This window comes from Eptatretus burgeri, chromosome 8, assembly GCF_056783735.1.
Source record: "Eptatretus burgeri isolate ZD-2024b chromosome 8, Ebu_testis_v1, whole genome shotgun sequence".
In the NCBI taxonomy this organism is placed as follows: domain Eukaryota; kingdom Metazoa; phylum Chordata; class Myxini; order Myxiniformes; family Myxinidae; genus Eptatretus; species Eptatretus burgeri.
The window spans coordinates 93,203,183-93,210,350 of NC_140968.1; the positions used below are offsets into that span (position 1 = coordinate 93,203,183).

Consider the following 7,168-nt stretch of genomic DNA (forward strand, 5'->3'; position numbering starts at 1 on the left):
TATATATATATATATATATATATATATATATATATATGTTGTTGCGGTCCGGGGGTCGGTGGCGAGAACGACCACTAAGTGGGGAAAGCTTGCGTCGTCTCCCACCAAACTCCCTGAAATTGTAGGCCGTCGCTCGCATAACTCCACGAGCCGGAGGATCATTTAACCGACCGTAGAACGCCAATGCTCGACCGCGTGGCGTAGGGTTATTTTGTCTCGATCCAATATACCTAAGTAACCACGCGGTATCAGCTACCGGGGATCCACGCCCTCGGAACGCCTGGCCGAACCGAATTCACTCTACCGGCAGAGGTAAAATTACACCTACCGACTACCACTCTGCCACCCACCTTTCCGGCTCGGATGCAGTCGAGTGGGCCTGCCCAGGATGTCTCAGCGATAATTGTCCGATTACCGGTGATAAAACCCCGTCTAAACTCAGATCCGAACCATGCTGGTCCAATGCAAGACGGGACAGAAACGGACTGGGAACATTTCTGTGATGATTTATTTATAGTAAATAAAGACACAAAGCAAGACTTAACGTGAATATGCAAGCAAGGAATATTTACAATGATCCAAAAACACTTATTCAGTTCTACTTAAAGATGGGCCCACACGTAGACACACAGACAAATGCAAATAAACCCAGAGTTCTTTATTGGACCCTCGCAGCCAAGGAGAGAGAGAGAGACGAGCTGGGGGTCAGAGTCCAGCTGGGTACCTGACCCTCAGAGGAAGGAGGTGCTCTGTGGTGCGGCACCTGACACTGGTCATTGGTTTAGTTGCCAGTTGCGCGTGTGGGACTCGTGGTTCGTGGCGGAGCTCGGGTGGTGAATAGTGGGGTCCACGGAGGGGGGTCAGGTTCGCTCTTTCCTTTCCTTGTAGAGGGCCAGCAGAGACATGTTCGCCAACTTCACGACCTTCTGCTCAACCCTCTGCCTCAAAAGAACTGCACGCTCAACAACAACCCCATCGAAAACCTCCGAACAACCTTCGTAACAACCCCTTCGTAACAACCCCTTCGTAATAACCCCTTCAGAGCAACCCCTCAAAAAACCACTTCTCCAGAGAGTGCTCGGAAATTTTATGGATCTCCCTCAACGGGGCGGGGCTCGCTCGAACAGACCTCACTCCCCGCCCTGATTGGGCAGGCTCCCATGGACTCGCCCTTCCTGGGCGAGGTTTAGGCTCATGCCGGGAAACCCCACCCACTCTTCCACGCGGGTTTGTACTTGTCGAGCAACAGTATCAATGTTGCAAAGGTCGTCGTGAAAGAGTTACAACGTTTGTGGGAGCCAAGAAAACGGAACCGCGAGATCTTGCCTTGGCACGTCAGGGTGCGAAAAGGCAGCTGGTTGGTGGTGGATCGTGATGGGCCGAGGGGTCATGCAGATGGGATGGTTGTTAGATGTAATAACCTAACTAAAAGAAATCGCAATGCACGCCTTTGATTCTCCCACTAGACAAAAGGAAGGGGATCTGACTGCACACGTACTTAACGACATAACTGACTTTTGGGACATCTGCATATTGAATGCATATGGTTTCCAGATCCGAAAGAACATATATATATATATATATATATATATATATATATATATATATATATATATATATATATATATATATATATATATATATATATATATATATATATATATATATATATATATATATATATATATATATATATATATATATATATATATATATATATATATATATATATATATATATATATATATATATATATATATATATATATATATATACACAGATATATATATACACAGATATATATATATATATATATATATATATATATATATATATATATATATATATATATATATATATATATATATATAAAATCAGGGGAGTGGGTTTGATAAAAACTAGGCTCCACGGCAAAAAAAAGTGCGCTCCCTGTAAACCATCCAGTCGTACAGGAAAGCACTAATTAATGGTTGGATTTAATTTAAATGTCAAAATACAACAGATCATGTGGTGTGTGACAGTGTGAGGCGAGACCTCCCCGCCGCCCCCCCCCCCACACACACACACACACACACACACACACACACACACACACACACACACACACACACACACACACACACACACACACACACACCTCCCGCCCCCACACTCCCTCTGACGTGCAGATGAAAGTGTGAGGAGCATGGTAAAGGTATGCAACGGCCTGTTTTATTTATGTTGTATACATTGTTGAGGCTCGTATAAGAACTAACATACAAGGCACAACAAGGGGTGCAGGAGACAAAAGTGGCGGGAGAGGGAAGGACAAAACAGTGGGTAACAGAGACATTAGGAGATCTGTGGAAGGGAGAGGGATGGAGTGGGGAACACGGGGTATACAAGATGGATACCACAGGGACTTTCATGACCTTACACGACAGGGATCTTTCGGGAAGGAAGGCAGGGAATTTGAAGGCTGTGGTAGAATGGGAAAGGATATATCATGGTTTTGGATGGGGGAAGATAATAGGTGGTGGTGAACAGCTGTTTTGAAGACCTGGAGGGAAGAATGGGAATGAACAGAGTGTGAGAGTTTATTCCAAAGGTGGGGAAAAAGAGGAATGAAAGAGTGAAGGTGAGCAGTGATTCATGATTTTCATAGTTTTACCAGAAGGGGGTTGTTGGTGGACCTTGGGCACCCTGTGGAATATGGGTGGGACATATCGCAGAGAGAGCAGGGGGAGCCAGACCGTGGAGGAGACTGTGAAAGACAGAAAGACCATCGACCTCCCTGTGGTGAGAGACTGAGAGGCCCAATGAGTCAGCCTCACCGCAAGAGATACCAATGATCCTAAATGCCTTGGTTTCCACAGCATGAAGCTGAGAAAGGTGAGAGGCAGGAAAATCAGCCCAGAGAGGAGAGCAGTACTCCCTCAGGCTGCAGACAAAAGCTTTGTATGTGGTCAGGAGCTCAGGTGGACCGAGGAAGGACATTGCACGATGGACATTGCCCAGTCGATGACTGACTTTGGAGGCCAGGTTGGAAATGTAGCTTTCCCAGGAAAGATCATTGCAGATAGTGAGACCCAGAAGCTTGAATGGAAGGACTTCTTCCAGAGGATTGTTGAGAAAGTAGATGGGGGGGGGGGTAGGGGGGAGGTTTCAAACGGTCCTTTCCGAGAGACATAGTGAGAGTGAGATTTGTCAGGATTGGAAGGCATGCTCCACGTGTTGGACCAGTTTGTGATTTTATCCAGATCTGCAGAGAGCGAAGAAGCTGCTGCTTGCTGGTCTGAGGGATGACAGATGATAAGGCAGAGGGTGGAGTCATCAGCAAATAGATAAAGAGGATTATCCAGAGAGTCAGAGAGATCAGTGATGAAAACCAGAAAAAGAACAGGGCCCAGAACGATGCCTTGAGAAACTCCAGCCTGGCCAGGAAGAGGGGATGAGTGAATTCCATTTAGGGCCACACATTGGCTGCGACAGGAGAGGAAGTCTGTGATCCATGAGTGGAGATAGCCTTGGATACCACAGGAAGAGAGTTTGGTGAGCAGAGCAGGGTGCCAGACCTTGTCAGAAGCACGCGATATGTCCAGGGATATGGCTCTGATTTCATGTCCGGCATTGTGTACCTCCATCCATTGTTGGGAGAGCAGAAGCAGCATCTCCAGGATAGAGTGACCTGGTCTGAAACCAAATTGATGATCGGAAATCAATCCATTGGAGAAGAGGAAGGATTTAATGTCTGAAGCGATGATGGATTCCATAACCTTGCTGATGATTGAGAGAAGGCTGAATGGTCTGTAGTTGCAGGGATCTGTTTTTGCACCATTTTTATGCAGAGCGGTAATGTTAGCTGATTTCCAAGCAGATGTCAGATGACCTTGAGCAAATGAGAGGGTGAATAGAACAGTGAGATGGTGAGCCAGAGCAGAGGAGCAGGTTTTTAGGACACGTGTGGTGATGCTGTCTGGAACGGTTGCAGAATCTGAGTCGAGGTTTGACGGCAAGCTCTCCACTCTGTCAGAAGAAAATGACACAGAGTCCAGGGACAGCTGGATGCACCTGTGTAAGGTGAGTACAGAAAGCGATGGGTTTCGGACACTAGATTTAGATGCAAACAGAGTTTAGGCATTCAGCCCTTTCACATGCGGTGTCATCAGTGCGACCATTTGAGGTAAGGGAGGGATGAAGGGGGAACAGACACCAGAAATAGACTTGATTATACGCCACCAGGATTTGGAGGAGGGAGAGCGGTTTGAGAGTTTTGGCTAGTGAGATTAGAAAGAAGTTGTTTTCTGGCTCTCCTGAGGGTAGATACACACTTGTTCTGAGCTTCATGGAAGGAACTGAGATTACCCTGAGTTGGGTTTGCTTTTCTATGCGGCAAAGGCAAGTCGTTTCAGGACAACTGCCTCGCCACAAGCTTCAGTGAACCATTGGCTGCAGGAAGGGTAGGACAACAGAAGATGAGAGGGGTTAAATCTGTGCATGAGAGAGAGCAAGTTTCTTTGAAAGAATTCCCAGGACGAGTTGATGTTGGCGAAAGTAGCGATGGGAGACTAGTCTAGAAGGCCTTATAAAGGAGTGAGAGTGGAACTAACTGTGTCAATCTTAAGGATTTCTCGAGTCAGTTGAGCGTAATCCCTCATAGGTTTTGCTTGGACTCCACATGTGCACACAATCATTCGGGTCTTTTTCTGCTTAATTTGCACCGATGCAGTGAGGCTGACCAAGTGTCCTATATTTTATCCAAATATCCCACGTCCCATTACACACCTCCCAAGGACACCATTTGTCTCGTTTTTAGCTCACCTGGACTTTAGTCAGGTGAGCTTATGCAATCGAGCAGTGTCTGTAAGTGAGTGAGTGAGTGAGCCAGTGAGTCCGTCAACACTTCAGTCATTATCGCTTGAACCAAACACACGATTTTGATGAAACTTGGCCACAAGCTTCATATCTGATGTCTAATAAAAGGTTTATTGACTGCATCAAAATCTGCGCTCATTGAAGGGGTCGACGTGGGGGTTGACCCCCCACGCCCCCCAAAAAAAATATAGGTATTTGCCGTCTTTTTTCAAAATTATATGGTATTTCGATGAAACTTGAGCACAGCCATCATCACTCGTATTGTACGAAAGTGCATCAACCACATCAAAATCTGCATTCAGTAAAAGGGATCTACGGGGGGTGCTTTGATCCGCCAAAATAGGGTTTACTCTCTTCTCCAAAACGACAAAAATGATTTTGATGAAACTTGACCACAACATTCTACACACATGATGTACCAAAGTGCATGGACCGCATCAATATTTGTGCTCATTAAGGGGGTCTATGGGGCAGGGTTTAACCCCCCCCAAAATAGGTATTTGCTCTCTTATCTGAAATGATGTACCAAAGTTTATCGTCTGCATAAAAATCTGCGATCAAGAAGGTCTCCGGGGGGGGGGGGGTTGACCGCCCCTAAATAGGTATCTACTCTTCTCCAAAACTACACACATGATTTTGATGAAACTTGACCACAACCTTCATCACCCGTCATGTACCAAAGTCTATTAACTGCATCAATATCTGTGCTCATTAAGGGCGTCTACGGGGGTATCTTGACCCCCTCCCCCACCCCAAAATTGGTATTTGCTTTCTTCTCTGAACTACACACACACAATATGAATAAAACTTGACCACAACCTTCATCACCCGTGATGTACCAAAGTTTCTTCATGGCATTAAAAAAATTCAGGGTCTTCGGGGGTCTCAGGGGTGTTTGAGTGACTGTTGCTCCTGATGCAGGCGAGCTTCAGGACAGGCGGTCCTACTTTTTCAGTACAATGAACAATCTTTGAAAAAAGAAAGGCGGCACACAGCGCAGGTGCGTAAGCCTCCGTCATGACGACGGTGTACGATCAATAAGGCAAAGCAGCAGTCAAACCCAGCAATGACGTCATGAGACTCCTTGCCTGAAACCATATAACCATTACTAAACGTATTCAATTGCTGTCATTTTATTCTATTGTCTGCAAGAGATGAAGTGTCCCTGTATAAAAAAAAAACCACGATGGATTATAATCATCAAAACTGTACCAACAATAATTTTGTACTCAAGCAATTTAAATTTCATTTTTTATTTTATCATCGTTATTCTTGCAGATCTTGGCGGAAAAATAAATAAATAAATAAAAACATACATTCAAAATCCTACAATTTTAAGGATTTGAAGTACAGCAACATTAACAACAGGCATTGGGGCCTCCAGCAGCCCACTTGACCCGTGCCCAAGTGTCCCATCTGTTGTTAACCTCCGCCATCGAAGATGGACGGAGGTTACTGTTTTCACCCCTGTCTGTTTGTTTGTTTGTTTGTTTGTGAACAGTATTACGGAAAAACTCCTGGATGGATTTCGACGAAACTTGGTGGGGGTGGGGGTTAGGTATGGTCCAAGGATCATGCCATTAGATTTTGGACTTGGTCCAAAGTCCAATATGGCCGCTATGGCGGCCATTATGAAAAAATATTTGAAATTTTGTTTTTGCATTTCTAAATGTTTTCAGTGATTTCCAACCAAAAATAAATAAATTTGTTAGAGAAAAAAAAAACGGTTTGGGATCCGAAAGGTCCTGAGTTCAAGCCCCGTTGGGCCACTGAATTAATACACCAGGGGGTTGACTCAGCCTGTCATCCTTCCGAGGTCGGCGAAATGAGTACCAGTGTACTGAGCCGGTGTATACCCCGGTTAAAATAGGTGTACCATATCCCTGTGTCGTAAGAGGCGACCAGGGTTGCGTCAGGAAGGGCATCCGGCGTAAAACATGTGCCAAATCACTATGCGGATCATACGGATGATCCGCTGTGGCGACCCCGAAAGGGAGCAGCCGAAAGAAGAAGAGTTAGAGAAAAAAAAAAACAGAAAATTTTGCAACTTTTTTTCAAAAAAATTTCGATTTTATTTGAAAAATATTTGGATTTCTTTTTTTTTGCATTTCTACATGTTTTAAGTGATTTCCAACCCCCCCAAAAAAATTGCTAGAAAAAAAAAATTCCACCTTTTTTTCAAAAAAATTTCGATTTTATTTTTTTGGCATTTCTACATGCGCGTCGATCTAGTTTAGTTTATTCAGTCGTGGTTCAGTGGAGTCTGATCCGTTTTGACCTACAATGAATAGGATACCAGATTCACTTAAGTGAC

The 7,168-nt window shown here is 44.6% G+C and overlaps 1 protein-coding gene across 1 annotated transcript in view; it reads right to left on the minus strand.

Moving 5' to 3' along the window:
* Positions 1–7,168, minus strand: part of PITPNC1 (phosphatidylinositol transfer protein cytoplasmic 1) — a 230,533-nt gene that overhangs the window by 222,516 nt on the left and 849 nt on the right. The window lies entirely within an intron of this gene.